At 40.3% G+C, this 26313-nt stretch overlaps 1 protein-coding gene across 9 annotated transcripts in view; it reads right to left on the reverse strand.

Annotated features, from left to right (window-relative positions):
• The window catches only part of LDLRAD4 (low density lipoprotein receptor class A domain containing 4), a 456253-nt gene that overhangs the window by 371780 nt on the left and 58160 nt on the right, over nucleotides 1-26313 (reverse strand). For 4 of the 9 annotated variants that reach the window (XM_047827458.1, XM_047827462.1, XM_047827459.1 and 1 more), the window contains exon 2: nucleotides 20747-20836. The gene's annotated coding sequence lies outside the window, so the exon portion shown is untranslated. Of the gene's footprint in view, nucleotides 1-5582; nucleotides 5674-8802; nucleotides 8908-20746; nucleotides 20837-26313 lie in introns of all 9 variants that reach the window. The other 5 variants (XM_047827465.1, XM_047827463.1, XM_047827466.1 and 2 more) reach the window with 4 other exon arrangements.

A 26313-nucleotide genomic window follows, 5' to 3' on the forward strand; every position in this document is an offset into this window, starting at 1 on the left:
GATATAACAGACAGGCCTGATAGAGACTCTAAGTTAGACTTGAAATCTGTACACCAATATCATGGCTCTGGCATTCAAAAAACAATGTTTTAATAACTAGAAGTGGTACTTGCCTTCAGTCTGGTCCCTATGTTACCAGGCGCCAGTAAAGAGGGTTGAATTGTCTTAGCCCTCTATAGGATACTAGGAAAAGGGCTGTGTGACCTCTACTGGGCCAGAAAACACCAAAGAGCACAGTGCCATTCCTCTCCCTTCCCCTCCACCCTCAGGTCAGCAAAGCAAAGTACCCTCCAAGATGCAGAGATCCTCAGGGCCCCAAAGTCACTCAGTCTCAACGCCCTCTCCTATGAACATTCTCCCATAGCCAGTCATGGGGATCTGGGGACTTCTCTTATCAAAGAAGGCAGTAATTTCCTTTCAGACCATGCAGCAAAATGAAAACAAATGCCAGGGAGAGAACATTAAGCAGTGAATGGTGTACCACAAAAGGCCAGGTACTTCATGTACAGTATCTCCCTCAACCCTATAAGAAAGCTATGTGAGTTTAAGGCATTAGCTCATTTTACAGATGAAGAAACTGAAATGCACAGAAGTGAAGGAACTTGCCCAAGGTCACATAACTAATAATTGGTAGGCCCAGAAATCAAACCCAGGTCTGTCTGCCTCCAAAGATCATGAACTTTTCACATAGCCACATGACTATCACCTTGTAGAAAGCACATATTTTTTAAATGTTTTAAATTTTGTAAATATTAAAAGACATGGGTGCCTGGGTGGCTCAGCTGGGTGAGTGTCCGACTCTTGATTTCGACTCAGGTCATGATCCCAGGATCGTGGGATTGAACCCCACGTCAGGCCCTGTGGTGAGCGTGGAGCCTGCTTGAAATGCTCTCTCTTTCTCTGCCCTTCTCACCCATGCTTTCTCTCTCTAAATTCAAAAAAAAATAATAGAAATATTTTTTTAAATATTAAAAGACAAATACACAGGAAGAAAGATAGTTGTATGAAAATCATGAAACCATGGGTGACTTTTGCCTTTTTCTTTGTTTCTAAATTTTCTTGCTTTTATTGTTTAAAAATTTTTAATTTTTTTTAATGTTTTTTATTTATTTTTGAGAGAGAGAGAACAAACAGGGCAGGGGCAGAGAGGGGTACACAGAATCTGAAGCAGGCTTCAGGCTCCGAGCTGTTAGCACAGAGCCTGATGCAGGGCTCAAACTCACGAACAGCGAGATCATGACCTGAGCCAAAGTCAGATGCTTAACCAACTGAGCCATCCAGGTGCCCCTTATTTAAAAATGTTTTAAATTAAGTAATAAAATGCTAGTTATAAATCAAAACTGCATGTATATCAGTGAACAAGTACTTTCCATTAGTTCTATTACAATTTCTTAAGAAAACAAAATGGGGCCTGTCAGTTATCAAGTGCTATTCACTGAAGGGCACATGAAAGGCAAGGACCCCTGTCCTTGCATGGTCAGAGGGGGGCTATGTGATTGGTCTTGATCATTTCTGGGCTAGATCCTGAAACTGCTGCAACAAGACTTTCCAGAGTTCCATTTCCCTACTTTATGCTAGCTTATATTTAAGAATTCCAAAAGTTTCCATTTGAAATGGCCTCTTGCTAAGTAGATGTAATCTACTACATTCTATTCCTGCTACAATACAGGAATACAGGAGGTCACACCTCCTTTCCTTGGCATAATGCCGCAGATCACCTTGTGGGACTGAACTGAAGGGACAGGAGCAGGGACAGGAGCAGGGACAGCCTAACAGAACACAAGGAGCTCTAGACTGGTAGGCAGCCGCACTGGCTCTGCTCCTGTGTCTACAGCAGGCTGACTACACGGTCCCACACAAGCCACTTCACCTCTCTAGGCTTCAGGTTTTCCTCTTTGTATAATACAAAAAATGGAATCAGTGATCTCTACAGTTACTTGGAGTTCTAAAACTGACTTTATGATTTCTGCCTTTGTTCATGCACAGTGTTAACTTTCACACACAAACAATAAAAAAATCGTTTAATCATTAAAAGCACACACATGAAAATACACATGATACTTTATTGGGAAGGTCTTAACATCTGATAGGATATGCATATTTAACTAACAGTGGCTATGCCATTTGCTCCAGGTATTCAAGAGCATGTATTAGCTGAAATAACATCATAAAGGTTCTCTTCCCACTTGGAAGTCACCAGACCACGACCATTATAATAATGCTAAACATTTCAAGGTGCCAGATGACCCTTTAAAACTCATTCTACTTCTTCCACAGGTTTAAGCGTATATACAAGACATTTGGATATGTAAAGTTATATTTAATGTTCCAAGTAGTCCTGGGTGGCAGCACAACCATAGGCTGACATGTGGGGAGATGCTGAGGGAGCCCTGTACCCACACTGGGCTTCCAAATGTAGGAGCCACTGGTTTTCCCTTCAGGTTCAGGCACTGTGTGATCTCCACATGCATGGCTTGATAGGGTAATGATTCTGTAATAGGTACCCTACAGCAGAATCAACTTCCAAGGTTTTCCCTATGACAGGTCCATCATAGCTTTCCAAATGTTGGGCACATTACACAAGGTTATTCATCTTGGTATGGCAAGAACAAGCCATTGTATGACAGGAAATTCCAAGCAAAAGAGTAGAGTAAATATCTCGAGTTTCTACAAAGTCCAGATGTCAACAAGGGCCCTCACTACTGTTGATATCTTTGTTTAAGGAAATTTTCTTAGAAAAGCTGTTGGTTTAATTCCTCAGTTGCAAACAAAGACTCCACAACTTATTTACTTCTTCCAGGGCAAGAAGGGTTTATCTACAAATCAAATGCTTAATTTCCATTGTACTTGACTACTACAAATTTTTTTTACGTATGTCCCTAAAATCTGACTAGCCATTCCCCAAAATGTTCTTCATTGCTGAGCATTTTCTAATAACCAATGAACAAATTCTGGTGAACAATTCTGAGAGAATTCACTTTTATATCCATTGAGAATACTCACAATTTCTCAGCTCTTCTAACAATCTGTCAGCTATTCCATACAAGACCAAATGAAAAAGATAAACATTTTTTACTAGTCTACACAACAGGCTGGTACTCAAACAAGTAGGCAAGCTTCACTAACATCAATTTCTATGTAAAAAGTGTACAACCAGAATTTTCCCAGCAACCATTAAAATTATCATTTTCAACTCAGCTTACAATACCCTCCATCCACACCCTGCAGTGTAGAATGAGGTCTGAAAGGGGCATAGGCTTTCACGTAAAGGCTCAATCCACCATTTACTCAGGGTCTGACCTTGGGCATGTCATTTAACCTCTCTGACTTGTATTTCCTAGCTTGTAGTTGAGGTTTTTGAATATCTCTGATAGCTTTGGTCCCTTTCAATTCTGAAGAAAAAGATATAACTTGTTCTTTTGTTAATTACAGCTTTGAACTACCACAGACCTCATCCTTTTGATGACAAAAATCTCTTGCTATATATTCAGATTGAATGATTAAGCCTTTTTAAGAAAAGGCCATTTATCATAATTATCTCTTATTTAAGCCATTTCTAGTCAGGTCCTTCTGATGCTCCCAGCCTACAGCCTCAAAGTGACAGTCACCTTGACCATCATCAGCCCTTTCATCATGGGCAGTAACTAGCATTTAACATGTACATTTCTCAGCTTACTTTATAGAATTAAACTTAAATAGCTAGAGGTTAATAGGAGAACCACTAGGACAAATCTGTCATTCCAACCTCACAAATAATTTACCATAAATTTAGAGATAGCTACCACTAAACTTGTACTAAAGAACTCCTCCAGCCCCCACAAGTCTGTGAGCCTGACTCCTGAAAGATCCCTAAAGAGGATAGGACTAGCTTCAGACAGTGCCATTAACATATGATTTTCTGTAACTTAAAGCAAGGTACAATGCAATATTAAAAAAAAAAAGTTTAAAGGTAAACTTTAAAAGTACCTTCAGAGGGTGATCAGAAGAGGTGACAATGACTAATGAGTTAATACTGACACCTAAAAATTCACATGCACTGTGAAAAAAACGAAGAAGGAAGGTGACATTCATCCAAGACTTCTATTTAATGAGGCAGTCAAATTTTTTTTAAAAAAAGCATCTTGAAGTTATGATTCAATCCAAAAGTGAACAATAAGACAACTGTCTTCCTGTATTTCCTCTTCTGTGATGGCAATGAATATTCCAGTCCAGCCAAGCCGACTCATTTGTGCATGATTTGCATACCTTTGCATAACTTCTACACAAGTAGGTGTTCTCTTCATGCATCTAAATTTAATTAAATAATTTCAGTATCTGTTCAGAGATGGTAGAGGGGAAACAGAAGCCAAAAAATAACCATAGTCCAGCTACTGCTGACTTTCTCTACACACACCAACACATGAGATTAGCTACAGTTAGTCTATATGGCAAAAGCTTCACAGCAGCAACCTAAAAATAAGGTCTCCTCCACTAAATTAATATGTCCACAGAAAGATCAGTTTTCCAAAAAAAGAAAAGTGATTTAATTCCACAGAGGCCACAGAAAGGATATAAAATTGAATTATAAGGAATGCCAACCCATGCTCAATGCTTCAAAGGTCATCAAACTATGTGTAACCCTGTCAAGACCTAAACTATTGACTTCAGGTTTATTTATTCATATGTCTACCTTAAAAGTTAAAAGGTCAACAATACAGTCTCACAGTATTAGTTTGACAGGGTAGCCACACCCCAGAAACAAAGCCCCCCTGCTTCAGGAACATCCTTACCAACACCCAGAATTGATCTCCTGAGTAACCATTGCCTTGGTCATCATCCCATTTCCAAGTATCTCCTGGATTGGAAAGATCCCAGATCTCTCTCCAGTGGCCTTTGTTCTCCAGAATTATCAAGGAACAAAAAAGGATAGCAAATAAAAAAAACTTATATCAGGACTGTTGATGTCTCACAAAGTATAAGGCAGCTTATTGCTGCCTCATTTACTGTAAAATAAATCCTCCATGTAATAACCAGAAAATAATGTGCTGCTAAATCAGGTGGAGAAAGCAGAAACCAAGAACTCTCTACCCTCCATGCTTCAGGATATTCAACCAATCATGTGGCTCTCTTCTGCTTCATTTTCTTCACCTCGAGGCATGATTTTTAAAAGTTTTAACATTTCCATTATAAAATTTGGAGAACTAGATATGAGAAAACCTACTCCAAGAGCCTCTCTCCTTTCTCAAAATGTACTAGAGATATTTTATTTCATGTGATATTGCGAAGGTAAAGAGTGAAGAATATTGAGATATTTCTAGATGCTAAATAGATTTTATAATTCAGGTTTCCCTGACCTTTAGTCATCTCAAGTCACACAGTCATAAGAATTAGCTGGAGAAACAACACAGTAGAGCATGGCTCACAGAATCACAAATATGCACTGAACACATCTAAGAATGATATCAGTAAGCCAACCTACAGATAATCTATGTTCACATGAAGAGGCACTCAACACTGTTGTTACTGTTTGCCATATGCTTTTGAAGCACCTAAGACAATGAATCCAGAAAAACATTAGACCTTCAGAAATGCTTTATCATTACCTCCATCCACTCAACCATCCAAACAGCAAATAGCTCCTTGAGGACATGAAACTTCTGAATCCCATAGCGCTTCCTTGTCACTGCTGAGCCCCTGGATGACACACAACAAAGGCATGAAGACTCACTATACTAAAAGTACCCAACATCTAACACTTCTTATTGGTAGCCTAGAAGGGAGAATCTTGTTTCACTGGGACATTTTCCAAAATTTCACCTGATTGGTCAAAAGTAACCTAATAATCAGCTAGCCCAACATATTTGGGGGCAATACTCCTCTGGTAAACAAAAAACTCCTATGCTATTGCCACTGCTTGCAACTCAGTTCTAATCTTAAGTATAAAAAGCACAATTTTCAAAAAAAGAATTGTAGGGGTGCCTGGGTGGCTCAGTCAGTTAAGCACCTTAGTGATTTTGGCTTGGGTCATGATCTTACCATTCGTGAGTTCAAGGCCCATGTCAGGGTGGAGCCTTCATAGGATATTCTCTCTCTCTCTCTCTCTCTCTCTCTCTCTCTCTCTCCTCTCTCTCTCCTTCTCTCTCTGCCCCTTCCCCTCTCTCTCTCTCTCTCTCTCAAAATAAATAAATAAAAACTAAAAAAAAAAAAAAAAAAAAAAAGCAAGCAAGCAGATAGTCTGGTTCACTGGCTATTTAGGAAAGAAAAAGAAGAAAGAATTGTAAGCTTAAGAATGCAGGAGAAAACTACACTGGTTGTGAGATGGCACATTTTTTCCCCTCAGAAACACTGCTTTGTTAAAATTCAGGAATTCTTAAAGATAAATCACATTTATATTGAATGTGACCCTACTGTTCCAAAGAATCTTAAGATCTTAGTTGCCAATAAATCAGTTGCAATTCAGACCAGGCCAGTCTGCAGAGTTTGCTGTGAGAGTAAGATGGGCTGAGACTGTGAGGAGGTGAAAGTTGCATGAGGGACCTGGAGACCTGAGCCAGGACCTTGCTGCTCCATTTACATGCTCTGTAACCACATGCAAATCATTATAGCTGTCCGAGCCTTAATTTCTCCAACTACACAATTCAACTAGGAAAAGGTTTTTAACAGGACAAATATTTTATGGTTTCAATCAACAAGTATTCAGTAATTATTTACTAAATGAGTGAATATATAAAATGAATGCAAAAACTAACAACTTATTTTGCTTTCAGATGCCCCTCTATGTGGCAAAGAAGGCTTTGATGTTCATTATTATCATTTATCATTTTGTTTTCTGGAGCACTACAGACTGGGCCTCAGCCAGAAAGATGTAAAGATGTTAGTGAACACAGAATGACAGGACAAGAGGAGGAACGGTGGATATATATGCCACTACTCAGACTCTCTTCAGGGGCTATTTTGCTGTGATTCAGAGGCCCAAACTCCACCCAATCTTGACAGTCCATTTTAGTTTTATTTAGGTTTTTACTGCCTATAAACTAAGAAAATACTTAGAGTTTAGTTAGCCTCCAGAAATTAAAATCTGCGTGTGTCATAACAGATCCAGATCTGGCCTCTACATGAGCTAACTTTCTCTCAGAAAACTGTGGTACAGAGCAAGGTCTCCAGATATGTGCCCTGGTGCTGGCAATGACAGTCCTTATATAGACTGTACCCTCTTATATTTTTATAGGCCTACCCTAGAGGCAAAGGTTTGGTATAAATCAGCTATGGTTTAAAATTAGAAATAAGACTTTTTCATTTTCCTGGTATACTCTAACTTCTTAGAATATACCCAGAGCTTGATCTCTAATTAGTTTCATATTTCACTAAGTGTTTCACTGCTACCCACCAATAAGGAGTAGGTCACACAACTGATGATGGATGACAAAACTTTCAGGATACCCTGATCTGCTTCTTACCAAGAAGGAAATTATGCACATATTAGTACAGGAATAAGGCCCAAAAAGATGCCAAAAACAAACTCAAATCTTTTTTGTTAAGAATATATGTCTGAGGAATGAATAAAGAAAAAGAGAAAACTGAAAAAATGGAATCTTTAATAGCTGGCCAAGCAAAACTTGTACAGTGTTCTCATGACTTCAGGATTGTTTCATCTAAGTAAGTTAGATATGCAAAAAGGTATATGTTGAAATAGTAGGAGAATGCTTAGGACACAAACAAAATCAGATCAGTGAAGAGGCAGCTCTACAAACTCTTAAACTGACTGTATTAGTCACAGGTTCTCCAGAGAAACAAAAGCAATAGGATAATACACGTACATGCGCACATAAGAGAGAGAGACAGAAAAAGAAAGGAAACTGATTATGAAGAACAGGTCGCCCAATTAGAGAGGCTGAGAAGTCCCAGGATCTGCTGTCTGCAAATTGCATATACAAGTAAGCCAGTAACATAATTCCAGTCTGAGTCTAAAAGCCCAAGAACCAGAAAGCCAACAGTGTAAATCCCAGTCAAAGGGTAGGGAAGACCAATGTTGCAGCTGAAGAAGGCAGGCAGGAAGCAAAAGGGGAAAATTCATCCTTCCTTCACCTTCTGTTCTATGCAGGCCTTCAACAGATTGGATGGTGTCTACCCACAATGGGGAGGGCAATCTACTGTGTCCACTAACTCAGATGCTAACCTCATCTGGCAACACCCTCACAGACATACCCAGAAATGTTTAATCTAGGCACCCCTGACCCAGTCAAGTTGACACACAGAATTAGCCATCATACTGACTACAAGATAAACATTTAAGACACCCAAAGTACTAACACCTTTCTGTGAAGAACCATGAACAGAAAGGAATCCCCAGCTCCAATTTCTCTTCAAGAATTATGGAACTGAGATCCCTGAGAATCATGGAGAAACAAAGTCATCCAGTCTAATGATAAAGAGGAAGGAATGGATGCTCCCGTCAACAAACAGGAGGCATCAACTGTTCAGCCACACTCAGGAGTACTGAAGTCTTCTACAGGATTATCACCCCACCCAGTTTCTGAACCCACCACATCTACCAATGCATAAAAACCACACACTGGATATGGGAAAGTTATATACCCAGGGCTGAGAATCAGTCTTGTTGTCCCAAACTAAAAATACAGAATGTTCCAGTAATTTCCCCAGAAGTTGTTGCACCTCTCATATGATCCCCCAATGTTCATATGAAAGACTAAGGTAGAATATGGTTCTTCCTTAGGTAGGAGGAAGCCTATATTTTAGCATGATTGATTCTTCACCCCCAAAACTGCAAGTTCAAGTACCAAACTTCAACAAATAAGACTTTACATCTGTTGGTCTGCAGTGCAGCTCTTCTCTTCATAACTCTCTCTCCATGGCAGTCCCCACAGCTCAGGACTGGACACAGCTGGGTCTGCAGGTGAGCAGAGCCCTCTAGAACAGAGACAGATGGAACCCAGATGATTTTACCAATCTATCTTTACTTTGCAAAGTACTACAATGGACAACCAGCAATTCTTAATCACAGTCCCTATTTATGCTTTCTCCACTAAAAATTAAAGTTCCCAAGGTGCCTGGCTAGCTCAGTCGGTAGAGCGTCCAACTCTTGATCTCAGGGTCATGAGTTCAAGCCCCACAGTGGGCATGGAGTCTACTTGAAGAAATAAAATAAGGGCACCTGGGTGGCTGAGTCAGTTAAGCATCCAACTCTTGATTTCGGCTCAGGTCATGATCTTGGCTCAGGTCATGATCTCAGTGTTCCTGAGTATGAGCCCTGTATCAGGCTCTATGCTGACAGTGGGATTCTCTGTCTCTCTCTCTCTTTCTCTGCACACCCCCACCACTACCACATGCATGCACTATCTCTCTTTCCCTCCCTCTCTCAAAAATAAACTTTAAAAAAATAAGATAAAATAAATAAAATTTTTTAAAAAGTTCCCAAAAGATGGAGTCAATGTTTTTTATTCAATTGTACATTAAAGACAGATGACACTTCTCAAGAAGGTTTGAAGTGATTAGACAATTAGTCATCTAATAGTATTAAGTCTCACATTTACACATTTATAAATCCTTAAACTAGTCAATGTACTGCAATCTACAATACTCTATTAATTCCTTGTGACATTGTAACAGTCATCAGAAATCCTATTATATGCCTCCTGTAATCTCTCATTCCCTCAGTTTATTCATCTATGTAATAGGTACAACTGAGAAAAAAAAAAAAAACATAATGTGATTTAAGTCCCTAAGAAGTAATCCATTAGAACTCAACAGAATAATACAATACAAGCTCAGAGCATATTCAAAACAACAGGTGTAGTGTTGGGACCCTTACAGTTATGTGGAAAATACCAGTGGAGCATTCTCAATTTCTGCAAAGCAGAACACAGCCTAAGTTCCTTATGAGGTCAACTGGTCCTTATAACAGCCCTCAACTGCCAAAATGCCCAAAGGCCCGCATAATGCTGCTTCCACAGTGTTTTAGTTCTTTTGTCAAAGCTCCATACTTATTTTTTTCTAGGTAGTGTTTTATTTTTTTTTTTAAGTTTATTTATTTTGAGACTGAGAGACAGAAAGCATGCGTGCATTCTGGGGAGGAGCAGAGAGAGAGGGAGAGAGAGAGAATCCCCAATAGGCTTTGCACTATCAGTGCAAAGCCCCACAAAGGGCTCGATCCCACAAACCATAAGACCCAACCCAAGCTGATATCAAGAGTCAGACACCCAACCGACAGAGCCACCCAGGTGCCCCTCTGGGTAGTGTTTTAAATGATTCTGAGTAGGCTATTGTATCAGCAAGTCTTAAGTGCTTTGTTAGTGTCACCAAAATACAGGAGGTATGGTCTATTGCCAAAGTTGGTAAGAACTGTTTATTATGGCCCTTGATTCACTTTATAGCAGTGGTTTCAAAAGCATTTTTCATTTGTAGTCACAATATTGTGCAAATTACTTTATGGATCCTTTTGTTTAAATTGTTATGTTAAATAAGCATTAATTATTTATTAACATTAAATTAATTAATTTTAATAAATTGATTGATTTAATTAATTAAAATTAAATTAATATTAAATTAACTATTAACTGCTTGTTAATTATTAATTATTAAATAAAATTATTATGTTAAATAAAATATTATTCTGTTAAAATTGCGTTATGTTAACAATATTTTAGTATGAAATAGCCAAAGTTGTATAATTCTGGGTTATATTCTACTTACATTTAGTTAAGGAATAATAAAACCACTATGTTTTATCAATTAAAAACAAACCCACAGGATACATTAAAATTGTTACATAAGTAACTCTTTTCTTCCAAATGTGAGAGGAATATAAATTGATAAATTATTCCCATCCCACCTTCTTCATGGAATACAGTAATCATTTTTGGAGATAATGATAATAGTTTCTGGTCATTTATCTGATAGTTTCTAGGTCTATATTAGATTTTCTAAAAACTCTAGAAACTTAGATAATTATACTAAAACTAGCTTTACAGGTACATTTTGCTTTAATCTCTTTGCCTCCTTTGATATAAAGTTTTTAACATTTTTCTCTTTATTGAACCAATGTCATCAGTGATTCTTTAATTGATCTTCTATTAATTATTCTTAATTTTAGGAATTTTATATTAGTTACTACCATTTTCTCTGAAATATTTAATTATCTGATTTTAATTTAGACTAAGTCCATTCCTCATAATAAGTGTTTCTCTCTCCACTCACCCATACTAAGTTCCACATGAAATCAGAATAGTAATAGTAATAAGAATTTGGGCGCCCCCTCCATAATGTGAGAACAGATGGTGGAGAAAATGTATAAGCCCACTCAACAGAGTCAAATCATCACAGCCAGGGCGTGAGACAAGAATGTAAATGAGTATGTACAGGCCAAGAATAGATTATTTATCCAAAAGATGTCACCACCCCCTCACCCATCTTCCAAAGTAAAGCAAGAGCTCATTTCTCACATCCCTATTTCAGATCCAACCCAGGAGATACAGAACACAAAATCCATTTTATCCTTACTTTTGGTTACCTAAGATTCATTAAAATGCATTTGTGAAAGACTGACTACAAAGCTCTTGAGTGTTCCCAATTCTAATGGCAGAATATCAACAAGGAAATTTTCCAATCGCATTTAGAGATGGGGTGAAATTCTTTTTTTCCAGCTTTATTAGGGTATAACTGACAAAAGGGGTAAAATTCTTAAAAGTACTTCTAGGTAGTTATAGGAAGAAGATAAGATATTAGGTTAGGGGATTTTGAAACCAGGAGTTCACTAAACAAAATCACCCAAATTGAAGGTTAACTATAATAATGCATGCTTTAGGGTTACTTTTTTTCAGATGATATAAACAAGAGTGAGTGTGAGTTGCAACAGGCCTCAAGGCATCCAGGTATAGACAAGAAATGCTTTGGATAACGGGTAGACCAAGAGGAAAATCTCTATAGCTGTACTAATGAGGTAGAAGGATACATAGTACTAAATGTTAAAGTTTAACAACTGTTTTCTGACAACTCAAGAGACAGACAAAAACTTAACAGAATGGATGATCGTCATGTATAAGACAAGTTATAATTTGTGGCCTACATGGCCTTTTCAGAAGTCCTACTCTCTTATTTGTTTTACACTTTTGTGATGATCATGCTGATGACCCCCAAATCTCCATCTTGTCATCATGACCTCTCCTAGCCTCAGACCGCTTGCTGTTTAACCTCTAGCCATCTCCCCATGATGTCCTACAGGCATGCCAGTCAAGAAATCTCATCCTGGGTGAGCTCCACCTCCTAAGTTGCCTGTCTCTACTCATACCATCTTCTCATTTTCCCAAGGATGACGCCTAAAAGTTATTTTGGAATCCACATTTGCTTAGTGGGCACACCCAAAGCCTCTCGGTTTCAGGCCCTCTTCTCTGTCACTACTACCCAGTTCAGGCCTTCTCACCGCTTCCCTGGAAGAGCCTCCATGCTATGTTATTCTTTCTGGCTGGTCTGCTTAGCTTCTGTCTCTCCCCTCCATGTACTCCTACCCATGACCACCAGACTCGCCTTCCCTAAACACGTATCTAATGTCATCTTCCCTGAAAAATGCAAAATGGTGTTCCCCACACTACAGGATAATTTATGCAGAGCATTCAAATGCTTTATGGTCTGGTCCCAGCTTTCTTTTCCAACCTTATCTCTATCTCTTGTCTTCCTTCTCAAGCACCCCACCCATTTCTATTCTAACACACTGTTAGTTTTCCCACACCCACACATTTGTGTGAGACTTTCCCAGTGTTCAGAATGCTCTCTCCTTACTTTTGTCCACCTGGAAAACTACAGTTTTAAAGTTTAAGAGCCACTTTAAATGTCACCACCTCTTGAGTGAACCAACAAAGCTTCCTAGACAGATGTACATATATATCTCTGCCTGGGGTCCCCTTGGACACCGTGCTGAGCACACGTCACCAGGGACTAGAACTAAGGACATATTGTGGGTCTCCTCCATCATACCATGCATCCCACTGTAAGGCAGGAACTGCTTCCCATTCATCTTTGTGCCCAAGTTCTTTTCAGAGTGCCCAGCTCTATAAATGTGTGTTAAAGATAAAGTATATCCAAACAGCTGTTTGTGATCCTTATTTTCCCATGGCTCTTCTTCCAACAACTTCTTTTCTTGGTGACTTACAAACATCTTCATGTACTTTTGAAAGCCAAAGTCTGCCCACATTAAGACGAGCTTCTCTATCTTCTCACATATTAGTTTTATTTCTCAATTTGATGGAGGCATTTCACACACTACAGAGAATGGAAGCATAGTAAGTAGGTAGGCTCCTAAGGGTGAGTCTAGCCTTACAAGCTGCTGTACCACACAGAAGGCACTGCAATGAACTGATACTGTAAACTTAACATGAAAACCTTCCTAATTACATGATTGTTAGAAGTCGCTCTAGTAAAAACTTATGAGGAATTCTTATTACAAAATCATGTATTATTATCCTGAAAAGGTCACAATTTATTATTTTTCCAATATTCAGGAAATACAAGAATCTAACCAGAAATTTTCCCATTTCTGTATTTCTTCACATTTCCTGACGATGCCCCTTATTAGCAGCCCTGACAAAACAAAAGCAACTTGTAGGCTAAGTGGGTTGTTCCTGGAAGTTGGCATCTGGCTCTATTTGGAGTCCTGTCTAAAGAATAATGCCTCAGAGCACCTGGGTGGCTCAGTCAGTTGAGCATCTGACTTCAGCTCAGGTCATGATCTCACGGTTTGTGAATTCTAGCCCCAAGTTGGGCTCTGTGCTGACAGCTCAGAGCCTGGAGCCTGCTTCAGATTCTGTGTCTCTGTCTCTCTCTGCCCCTCCCCTGCTCACACTCTGTCTCTCTCTCTCTCAAAAATAAACAAACATTAAAAAAAAGAATAATGCCTCACTCAGAAACATGTGTTAGAGGCTTATTGGCCGCTGATAACATTTATTACCTCTATAATACAGTTCTCAACTTTACTCTTTTATTTCCCCTTAATTAGTTTATATTTATAAGTCTTGTAGTTTCAAGTAGATTCCCTCCACACTTCAATATACCTTTGTTTTGAATTCCTAACAGAATCTACTTGGGAGTGTGCTTTAAAAAATAAGTTTTGGGAGTTTTAACTTTTTTTAAATGAGGATACCCAAAAAAACTGAAAGCAGGGATTCAAAGAGATATATGGACACCCATGTTCATTAGCAGCATTATTCACAATAGTCAAAAGTTAGAAGCAAGCCAAGTGTCCAACAATGAACGAATGGATAAACAAAATGTAGCATATCCATACAATGTAATATTAACAGCCTTAAGAGGGGAAGAAAATGCTGACACATGCTACAATGTGGAGGAATAGAAGATTTAGGAACTAATTAAAGATCAAAAATCAGGTAACTAACCTAAATAGTAAGAATTTCTTTTAATAATAACTCAAAAGTACCATTATGTCTTGCAAAGCAATAAAAAACACTTCACAAACCTACTTGGACCCAAGAAACAATTCTTTCTCAAATGATGGCATTTTCTTATTTTTATGAGATCACTGGGGGTACAGGGTGATGAGTGAGGTAATGGGACATGCAGCAGTTGCCAGACTAAACACCAGAGGAAGTAGAACTCCCTGCCCAGTCACTGTACTGTGTAAATGCAGCTCAACCCAAGTCTAGAAGTAAAAAAGCCAAAGCATTATATTCTTGGAATGTAACAGCACAGGAAAAATTTTAGAACAGAACAGAACCTACATAACAGGTAGCAACTTAGAAACTTTTAAAAAATTAATGCAGACTCAGGTCAGAGAGTGCTTAGGATGAGTACTCCCTGCCCAAATGCCCCATTTCCAAAGCGTTGCTGTGGAAGACAGAGAAGTGACCATTGTAACTCACAAGCCCAACAATACCATGGTCCCCCTGATCCTGTAGCTCTGTGAACTCAAGAGAACAACTTCTGTTCCTCAGTGGAACATGCAGCCCAGGGAGTGTAAGTACCACTGCTGACCTGTCCTAGGCACTCTCTCCTACATGATCATTTAGCCACTGTCATGCTTTGTATTTGTAAATTATCTGTACCCTTATTCAGCAGTCTTGTCCCCAAAATACGATGGGCCCAGTTAGACTGAAGGTTCTGAAGCAGAGCACTGCTGAGCACCCCCAACACCCACAGCAAGTTGTGAAAGCCAAGATGAAGCACTCTTGTTGCCTGACGTTTCCTCCACCATCTATCTCCAGACAAGTATGTCCCCCAACTTCCCTACTGTAATCTCCAGGTGTAGGAAAATGTGGAGAACCATGCAAAGTAGATCCCAGGAAAAGAGGGAAAAACCATTAAATGTCAGGCTGAATCCACACAGACCCCAGACATCCTAAAAGCAGCAGACACCTCTCTTCCCTGAGCTGGCAAAGTTAACCGAGCAGCCTTCAGCAGGAACCATCTCCAACACAAAAACAAATATTACATGAAGTTCAAGAAGAAAGCCTACAAAACAAAACCCCAGTGGAAACCTCCAACAGTCCCCTTTTTTGTTAGGTTACACAATTTATAACTGGGTCCCTCTCCTCCCTCTGCCTGTCGACATCTCTCTCTGCCCACACTCATTACATTTCCAAAATGATTTTTCCAAGTTAAATGAACTTCACGTCTCATGCTCTACCGCGAATGCTCTTAACCTTTTTGGAGGTCAAAATCTTACTGAGAATCCCATCAAAGCCTTGGCTTTCTCTGCAGGAACAGGCACAATTTCAAGGAATTCACATATGTCCTGGGTCCCCTGGAGGTTAAAAACCTCTGTCCCAGTGGCTGCTTCCTTCCATTTCCATTCTATGTTGAGTTTGAGAAACATTTGGCAACCTACCTCCATTTGTGAGAATTATGTAACTAACAAATTTCAAAAATCCATAAGGACTCCTTTTGATAGGGTGGCCCATCCACCCCACTGATATCAAGACTCTAAGGGAGGTCACATAAGCTCAAGAGGTTCAGCCAGTCTGACACACAGCAGCCCTGAAGGATGACTCCCTCCCAGATTATGATACCTGCTCCCTGTGACTGCCCTCACACAGGTACCAATGTGACTTTGTGGGGACCGCTGAGACTCAGTCTGTTACAATTGGCATCAGTTGCCACAGGCAAGTCATCACAAGAACCTGACCTTGGTAAGCACATTTTACACTTGAGTGCTGTTCATCCGGGTGACACCAAGCGGGGGTTGGGGAGGCAGGAAGACACACAGTGACAGTGACAGTGCCAGAGCATGCTGCCAGGCATGGCCCCCCACCCCACAGGCTGCAGAAGCTGCCTCACCCACACAGAGAGACCGAGCCCACAAAGCCAAACTTCTGAGCTGCTGCTGAGACTCCCATAAAAAGCAATGCTATTTCTAACCACCCTCACCATGGAAAAATACACATGCCACCAAGCAACCCAGAATCTCTGAAAGGTTTATTTTTATACTCTTCCCCACGCCCCCTACTCTTACCTCCCCCACAAAAATTTTAGGTGGAAAATTTGCTAGCTTTTTAGCAGTTTGACACAACTGTGCTAGGCATGGGCTGACGAAGCTGTTAGCACACTCCTTTTGATTTTAAAGCAAAATGAAAAGGTATTTTTCTGACACAGCCCTGAATGAGTCTACTTTAAGAAAATAATATAGTCCAATAATAGGAGGACAGAATCCAACAAATTAGGAAAAGAAAATTCCCCAAGTTCCCAGACCACAGACAAAAATGACAGAGATAACAAGTTTCTCTTCCCTGTCTCTAAAAGTGGTGCTCCTGCTTGTTGGACTTCCTCTTCACATTGCTGGTTTTTCCTAATTCAAACATGGCACAAAGCATCCCTGATGCTCTTGCTGAGTTTCGATTTTTCTTTTGCCACTCTTAAACTTAAATCTAAAGAATGAGGGGAAAGCGGTGAGATGGACTTCAGACCTGAGGCCCCTGACACAGAGGAGAGAGAAGGGAAAGCAAGTGGGAAGCAGAAGGGCCTGAATGAGGCCTCGAGAACCCAAAAACTCTTTCAGAAGTCCAGGGGAAACCCGGAACTAGTCAACCTGGGATCTGTCCCAGGACCCCTCCCACTGGGAACTTTGGTGTCACTTCTCTAATGACAAACTAGAAAGCCAGAGAGGCACCGGTCCACCACTGTCTGGCTTCTCACACAGACAGGAAGTTTCAGTGCAGCCTTTGAATGATCCTAACCTAATTGTAAAGCAGAGTTTAAATTTTCCTTCAAGTTAGGGAACCTCCAGCACAATATGGTCATTTATACCACAGCTCCAAATGTTTTTGTTTGATCACATTTTCACAGTTTAATCTATTTTACTGTACATGCCAAGGAAACATCTGGAGAAAATAGGCATTGCTTTATTTACCAGTGTAGAAAGCAGGGACCTACACTCAAAGGTGTTGCTTCTCCCAGCACTATTGATCCTCTTTGGTTTTTAAACTTTAAAAGTTTAAATTTAACACAAAGCCAAGAAGTCAGGAATGCCGGGCTGGTTTCTGAGGTGATGTTTTCATGCTGGAGTATCTCCCCACTGGGACCACAGGTCTTATGCAGGAAGACTTTCACAAGGCGCCCAATTCCTCATCAGCTACTTCAGGTCCTTTAAGGACCTTAAAGGAAACCAAAAGAGAGGTGGGATTTTCCCCATCTGAACCTTTCTCATCTGTGCTGAGAGCCAACCAGATCTAAGTCTGAGATTTCATTCTTTCATGACAAAGACAGGAAATGGTGCAAAAAGCTTGAATTAGGGATTTCTTCACCTATATCCCAGAGGCACTGTGCTCAGTCAAGTCACCAGCACCAGCAGTCCACCACACCTGGCTCCAGCAAGAAGATGCCTCAGGAAATTCCTCAGCAAACCTCCTTCACCCTGAGAGAGGACAGAGAGGTCCGCGCCTCTGCTCCTTCTCCTCCTCTGATCCTGCCAGCACATGGTGCTTGAGTAAGAGCTAGTATTTGGATGGCAAATAACTGGCATTTTATTGAACTCCCACTATGCATGAATGCCGAATGAGGCATCCTCACAAAAATCCCACAAGATAAATATTATTCCATTTAAAGAGGAGAAAAGCTCAGACTCAGAGAGGCTTAGGACTTGTCAGAGTAAAAACGTGAATGAAAGTGGCAAGGACAGAATTTGAGCCAGAGGCCGTGTTTCCAACTACACTTTACAAATGTGACACACCGAAGAGGCATCTGTCTTCAAATTTATCGGAGAGGTTAAAATTTTGAAATACATTTAATAACAACCTAAACATGGGGACCCAACTCCATTTTAGAACCAAGTCCAAAAAACCCACTGTTCAGTAAGACAAGCACATTCTGCAGTTAATGCAAAAATCCAGCCAAGTAGTTGAAGCAGAGTGGTAATGCCACCTGTCCATCTTATCAGCACTTAGGAATGTCTCACGGTCCAGCTGTGAGCTTTGAGAGACAGAATTTTACAAGTAACAAAGCAAATATAAATTCCAGGACAGTCAGCTGTAAGAACCTATTTTAGAGGTGTGAAAGTTCTTGCAACACCTCAGAATCCAAGTATGTGTTTGAAAGTGACCCGGGATACACAAAGCAACATGCAGTTCTGCAGACAGGGGTCTGTTCTTCAACCATTCTAATGTTCATAAGGAGCAACAAAGCTTTGTATTTCATTTAAAATCCATATAGAGGAATGTAGTCAAGAAAAAGTTTTCCATTACCAATTTTGAAAGTTGCTTAAAATAGCTGACAGAATGAGGTAACTCCATATATGGGGGGAAATCAGGTTTTTATGTAATTTGCAAGTATATGTCTACATTTGTCAAAATTTTATAAATCAAGCTGCACTGTCCTTAGGAGCATAGTCCAGTGGTAGCTCTGGTTACCCAGTAAAATTCTAAGTGAAGATGGCTTTAGTTTTTGGTGAGTAAAGTTAAAGAAAACTGTATCTGAGATGATAGAAAAGAAACTAAATTATGCCTGCATTCTCTTCGGCCCTGGTAGAGATGAATTGCTGCCTCCCACCTTAAGGTGGTGGTGGGTATGCCAAATTATGGAAGAAAAATAGCACAATTCATCAACACTCACCAAGTAAGGGAAGGTAAGGGATTCTCAAAATGCTGCCCTATGAGGCAATAAAGAATCACATGAATAAGAAATATTTCATCAGTCACCGAACATATCTTTAAGGCACATAGCTGGAATACTCCCCATGAAAGCTTACCACCTACCCTGGAATAGCACATCAAATGGGCTTGAAATACCTGATAGTAGAATATCTGAAAATAAAGTATCTGAATAAAATATCCGAAAGTAAAGTATATTTCAGATATTTAATAGTAAAATCCACTCAGGAAAGAAACACATACAAATTGCACCCACTCAACAACAGAAAGGAAATGCACCCAACATGGACTCAGAGAGTGTGGGTTGTTACACACCGCGGGCTTCATAGCACTTAGTTTTAGGAAGGTTCCAAACTATGAAAAGTCCATTTAAATTCAAGGGTCTGTGTGCCTCAGTGAGGGAGCACATTAATAGATTGCCTCATCTATTTCCAAATGCAACCACAAATAAAAAAGCTTGGATATGCTCCAGTGGGGGAGGGGAGTGTCTTTATCAATTCATTTCATTTGACAAAAGTTTTACTGAGCTCCTTTGTACCAGGCACTGCTTTAGGCAGTAGGAGGGAAGGACGGAGATTCTTGCCCTTTTAAAGCTTACATTCTAGTAAGAAACTTGGAATAAACAATGAGTCATACCTGGCATATTACATTTTAGGAAAAAGTTGCACTTTATATTTTACAGAATTTCTTACTTTCCTGAAGACTCTCATGTATTTTTTTTTTCATTTAATGTTCCCTACAGCCTAGCAATTAGGCAGAACAAGAATCACTAAAATCAATTAAGAGTTGACAAAACAGAGGCACCAAGAGCTAAAGAGGTACACCTAAAGTGAAAAGCTCAGGGCAGGCAAGCTGAGGCAGGGTAGGATGCTCCTGGCACCCTCCCAGCACCTTCACTGACTGTCCCCCAACAAGGGCAGCCTTTGAATTGATCTTTGGGTCTGAGGATGTCCAGAGATGACCAAAATACATAGGGATCACCTAAGCTTCCAGATAACCCAGTGCTCACCCACTCTCCAAAACAGAAACACACAGGCACACAAATGTAAGACCAAATGCAGCAAATTAGGTCATCCCCGCCCCCCCACTTCACAGTATAAACCATACATGCTATCAATACAGGGAAAGAAAAACCTACCCACCTGATATCACAATAGCTAAGAAAGAGAAAGGAACTAGTATTTATTTAGTGTATGCTATATGCCAGATGCTGTATTAAGTATGATGGCTCATTTATTTCTCATGGCAATCCCATTGTTATCCTCATTTTATGAAGTAGGAAATCAAACAAAACAAAGAATTTAGAATGAGAAAGAAAGAATCCCATTTCCCACTGACCTTAAATGTTTTTAAGTATCTGGGCTTTAAATGCTCAGGCTCAGCAACAAATACAAGTTGAACAGTAAGACTATTTTTTCAGTAAATCTAGAAATACATATTTTATATACATTCACAGCCCAAAGTGAATTATAAACAAAAAAGAAAAGCCACATTCAATCTGATATCATGCAACTTTCCTCGTACCAGAAAAAACTAAATTAGTAAATAGTTTTTGTGCCTAGAAATTACACGACATTCTTAAGAGGTACACCATCTCAGAACAGTTAGCGCTGTGACAAGCTTTGCTTCACAAACATCAGAGAAGAGTCTTAAGTTCTACTCACCTTTTAAGCTGTATGAAAAAGATGTGAGTTCTTGAAAATGGTCCAATCAGGAGATAGCAGTGTGATGTTACAAATATAGAGCTTGAACTGCTAAAAGGAAAAATAAAGAATTTCAGTGAGCCATTTCATGGTTTCTCTTAACAGACTATCCCTTTCCCCAAGTTCCAAAAAACAGTTGAGCCACAATTACTAAAATGAATAAAAGAAGATCACAAAGATAAGCATCAAATAATGAAGAGAGAATTACAGCAAAAAAATCTCAGGTAAGGGACATACTGAGCTAGGGACAAAATCCCCCTATCAGTTCTCTAGCATCCACAAGGGGCCCCTGTTCTTATCTTCCAAACAAAAGAGATATGATTCATTCTCCAAACACACAGACCTTTTCTTCAATGAAGGACCAAGAACGAATAATGAACAATGTCCTTATTGGATTTGGGGGGTGGGGGGTTTCTAATCATAGACGTACTAAGTATGGCTCTGTAAAGCCCACTTTCTTTCTTAACAGTCCAAATCATCTTGTAAGCACATGGATCCACACAATCCTTAACTGTAAAGAGAGGCAGGCCCAGTGGCACCTTTTTCCTCCCACACAATATGTTTAATTTTGCGGAAGCAACACTGACCCCTGCTTAGTGAAGACCCTAGGGTGAACATCCATGGTTCTGTCTGAAAGACTTGTCTTTCCACCTGCCCTTCACCTTGCAGGTAGAACATCCTCCAGTCTGGAGCTCTACACTTTGTCCAGTTCCAGTTCACACAATCTATCACGATCATCCTCACCCCAACTCGACGAGTATGCTCTGTGTGCATCACACACTCCAGGTCATATAAGGTGACTGCCTTGTGCCTTACAAAGCAGTTTCAGGTAAACTCAGTCAGCTCTGCCTCAGATACCACAAGCACCTCTCAGCACCCAGCCTGCCAATGTGTAGGATTACACTCCTGTCCAAGGTTGAATAAGCTACCATCTGTCTAGTTTGTGTGCTATAGTGTACCCTCCAGGAGACTTGTCCCTCAAAGTGTGTTCCTGCCATATGTCACTCCTGGGTGATCAGCCAATGCTAAGACATCCGGATAAAAAATGACTACGTCTAGCCAGAAGATCCTGAGAGATTCCTATGGAGGTCCACCCTGAACACATGAGCCTAACAGGTCGCTGTTTTTATGTAACCCCTTACTATCAATACTGTGAACCCACAGACATTACTTTCTCCTCCTGTTTTCTATCTGCTAAGAGAAGAAACAATCCACTTCTCGTTTTCCAAATAGTAGTTTTTATTCCCCAACTGGGACTGCTATCATCAGTCTTCCTAGGATTCAAATGTTCAGATTAATTGGGAAAAGAAGTTGGTGAAATAACCAGAAATGTACCTTGGTGGGCAAAATTACTCTTGAGTGCAGGCAAACCTGTGACTCGCTTCTAACCAACAAAATATGGCAAAAGTAATGACGTGTCATTCCCTTGATCAGGCAATGCTATGTAAGACTCCATCTCAGCAGACTAAAGAGTGACAGACTCCCTTTCTAGCTCTGAAGAAGCTGCTATATCGTGACAGGGCCTGTGAAAAGGCCACATGGCAAGGAACTGCAGAGACCTCCAGGAGCTGAGAGAGAGATATCCAGCAAAGAAAAAGGAACATCAGTACGATAGCTACAAGGAAATGAATTCTGTCAACAATTTAAATGATCTTAGAAGTGGATTCTTCCCACTCATACCTCGAGGCCCACACCTTGATTGCAGACTTCTGAGATCCTGAGCAAAGAACCATTTAAGCCATGCCCAAACTCCTGACCCATGGAAACTATGAGATAATTTATGGGTGCTGGTTTAAGCCATTAAGTTTATGGCAATTTGTTATGCAGCAATAGAAAATGAATTTAACTTCATAATTAAGTATAGGGATATACTTAAATACATATATATTACATGCATCCGTAACTGGTACAACTGAACAACGCTTCCTACCTGCCTCATCCAGCCATAAGTGAAAATTTATTTCTCCTTCTTGACAATGAGCTCCTGGTGGACAAGAACCACATCATCATCATCCTGGCATCCCCTTAGAGTATGTGACACCTGGGAGGCCCTTAACATTTTTTTTTTTAATTTTTTTTTTCAACGTTTATTTATTTATTTTTGGGACAGAGAGAGACAGAGCATGAACGGGGGAGGGGCAGAGAGAGAGGGAGACACAGAATCTGAAACAGGCTCCAGGCTCCGAGCCATCAGCCCAGAGCCCGACGCGGGGCTCGAACTCCCGGACCGCGAGATCGTGACCTGGCTGAAGTCGGACGCTTAACCGACTGCGCCACCCAGGCGCCCCCTTAACATTTTTTTAAATAAACCAAATTAAAAGAGTTATGATTTGTCGATCTCTGGGTTTACTGCAATAAAGCCAATGCAATGGAATTTATACAATCCTTCAAAGCAGAGCTCAGAGCCTCTAAATTAATTTTTTTATGTTTTTATTTATTTTTGAGAGAGAGAGAGAGAGAGAGAGAGAGCAAGTTGGGGAGGGGCAGAGAGAGAGGGAGACACAGAATCTGAAGCAGACTCCAGGCTCTGAGCTGTCAGCACAGAGCCCGACACGGGGCTTGAACTCACAAACCTCAAGATCATGACCTGAGCCAAAGTCGGACGCTTAACCGACTGAGCCACCTAGGTGCCCCTAAATTAATTACAAAATAGGTGGAAGACACAGCCTCATGCTCTATCCCCAAATGATGAATCCACAATTACTCCAGTACAGTCAATTCACTGTACCTGTGAACCTGAGTCAATGCTTACAAATGTTTCTCAGTAGTCACTACTTTTGCCAAATACCATTGCCACTTTTCTGGCATTTAGCTAAAGGTTAAAAACAACACCACAACAACAAATCCCTAAGAAATTTTCCAAAGTAAGAATTTGTGACTCACTCTTAGTTTTCCATTCATATCAATCATTCACTCCCAACCAAAATGGAAAAACCTGTGTAAGTCAAAAAACCCAACTCTAATTACGAAACAAAATGCTAATCCAACTTCCTGACAAAAGGGCTTTAACATTTTTTTATTTTTAATTTTTTAATGTTTTTTTTTTTTTATTAGTTTTGAGAGATAGAGTGTGAGCTGGAGAGGAGCAGAGAGAGAGGGAGACACGGAATCTGAAGCAGGCTCCAGGCTTTGCGTTGTCAGCACAGAACCCAACACGGGGCTCAAACCTGTGAACCCCAATATCATAACCTGAGCCAAAGTTGGACACTTAACCAACTAAGCCACCCAGGCACCCCACGATTTTTTTTAAACTGATGCTTTTTAATTCTTTTAAGCAAGATCTTACTTAAGCCCAATTTATTTTTTTAGTGGGTATTTTTTGGTGTTTTTGTTTGTTTGTTTGTTTGTTTTAAGAGCAAGTGTGTGAGCAGAAGAGGGGCAGAGACAGGGAGACAGAGAATCTCAAGCAGGCTCTTCACTGTCAGTGCAGGAGCAGGGCTGATGCAGGGCTCGAACTCACCGAACTTTGAGATCATGACCTAAGCTGAAACCAAGAGTCGGACACTTAACTGACTGAGCCACCCATGTACCCCTTAAGCCCTGTTTAAAATAAAAGCTGCATATGTAAATATATTGTTTCTGCTCTCCTTAAGAGATAAATTACTGTTTTTTATTATAAAGACTGTGACTAAAGCTTTATTTTAGATTTTGAAAGGACTGGTTTAATAAAAGAGTGATTTTAAAACATCCAAATCAGTTAAATTATTTAAAAGACACAAAATAAAAACTTCATTCACTACTCTCCTGAAATCTATATGCATGATTGTATTATATATTCCAACTCCCCCATAAATCACTCAGTAAACCTTAACATTATCTCCAGGGTTTACTCCCTGGTGCTGAGCCTCTCAGGCAGCAGATTTCTCTCACTCAAGCCAAGAAAAATGAAAAACACCAGTTCCATGACATAGGAGGCAGAGAATTTCAATAAATTCACCTCTTCTTCTCAGCATAATTTTAACTCTCTTGGGCCCAACTCTTCTGTGTGAAAATAATCAATGACCCACTACAGGGAACTGAAGGGGTCACTGAGCTGACCCCTCCCCGTGCAAAGAAAGAAACAGACCCAGTTTATAGTCCCCACCCTGTTCCCTCCACCCTCAGTTCTAATAAGTGCATGCCTTTTCCATAATCTCACAAATACAGCTCAACACAAACTCCAGTGCTTCAAAATAAGAAGACTGGACGTTAATATTATGCCCCCACAAAGGAAATTAAGCCTTCGGAAGAATGGTTCACCCAAGAGAAAGACCCTAAAAAGAATTAATGAACATAGACCCTCAGAGAAGATGCTGGAAGAGTTCCTCACACATGTACCATACCATGCTGCTCTAAATATTTGAGGAATATTAAGTGATATTCCTAAGTGATAAAGTATGGTCCTGTGGGGATGATGATCTCACTAGCCTCAAACCATCTTCTTCTGAGTGCCATGTTCCTGACACATTTCCAGAAGTTTACCTAGTACTGTAGGTTGAGTGGCCACAGTTTGAGAACCAGGAGCTAGTGAGAGGCAGCGCAAGAGGCAGAGTTGCAGATATTCCTGGAAAGTAATATGAAGCAAGGAGGTCACCTCCCTTGCCCCAAGGAGATACATAAGTGGCAGCAGACTGAAAAATCATAAGGGAAGAGAGGCGCATTTCTTCTTAACCTTCACAGCATTCTCACTCTCTTTAAAACAAAGGAAGACATTTGTTGCAGACAAAGGTTAAGAGAGAAATCTAGTTGCATGCTTTCTTTCTCTAAAACAGGCCTGGCTCCAGCTAGGAACTGGAGTCATTTAAAACACAATGATGCCTGGAGACGAGAGAGCCATTTTGTGTAAATTATAAGTTGGGAGAGGAAAAAACACAAAGTAGTAGTTAATATACTTATTTGGTGCTACGGAAACAGATCAAGAAAAACAGAAAACAGAGGTCTCCTTCCCAAAACTGTACTTGCTCTACATCATTTTTCAGAAATGTTGAGACGTTCCTTAAGGATGGAACTACACTTCTACCACAGATGCATAAAAATTTTTATCAGGCATGTCTTGAGGGCATAAAAGGCACGTGTGCATTTATTCAACCCATAACTGCCATACAGTTGGTGTCTTTCTCTGGGGGGCTGAGTTCAGAGTAAACTGATGCCAAGAAGTACTGGGCCAAAGGTATGTTTTTGCAGCCCAAGTACCAAGCACAAGGATCTCTCACTAGCTGACTCTGCCCTGGGGAAGGGTCAGGCCGTCAGGGAGCACCGCCAGCAGCCTCCCAGCAGAGCCCAGGGTGAAATGCAAAGCTAATGAATACAGGCTCCAGCCTCAGGGCCAGAACTAAGAGTTTGACAAATTGCATCTTAACAAAGCATCACCGACCATTTCATCCCTGCCTTTCAAAATCCAGGAATGCACTTGAAGAGGGCGGCTTTGGACAACTCCCAGCCAACAACGAAGCCGGCCAGGACCAGGACTATCGAGAGGGATCCCAAAGCCAGCCGCCTTCTGTCGGCTGTCTAGCTTACTTCTAACAGAGATTTCTGTTCCCAAAATA

Source organism: Prionailurus viverrinus, chromosome D3 (genome assembly GCF_022837055.1).
Source record: "Prionailurus viverrinus isolate Anna chromosome D3, UM_Priviv_1.0, whole genome shotgun sequence".
In the NCBI taxonomy this organism is placed as follows: Eukaryota; Metazoa; Chordata; class Mammalia; order Carnivora; family Felidae; genus Prionailurus; species Prionailurus viverrinus.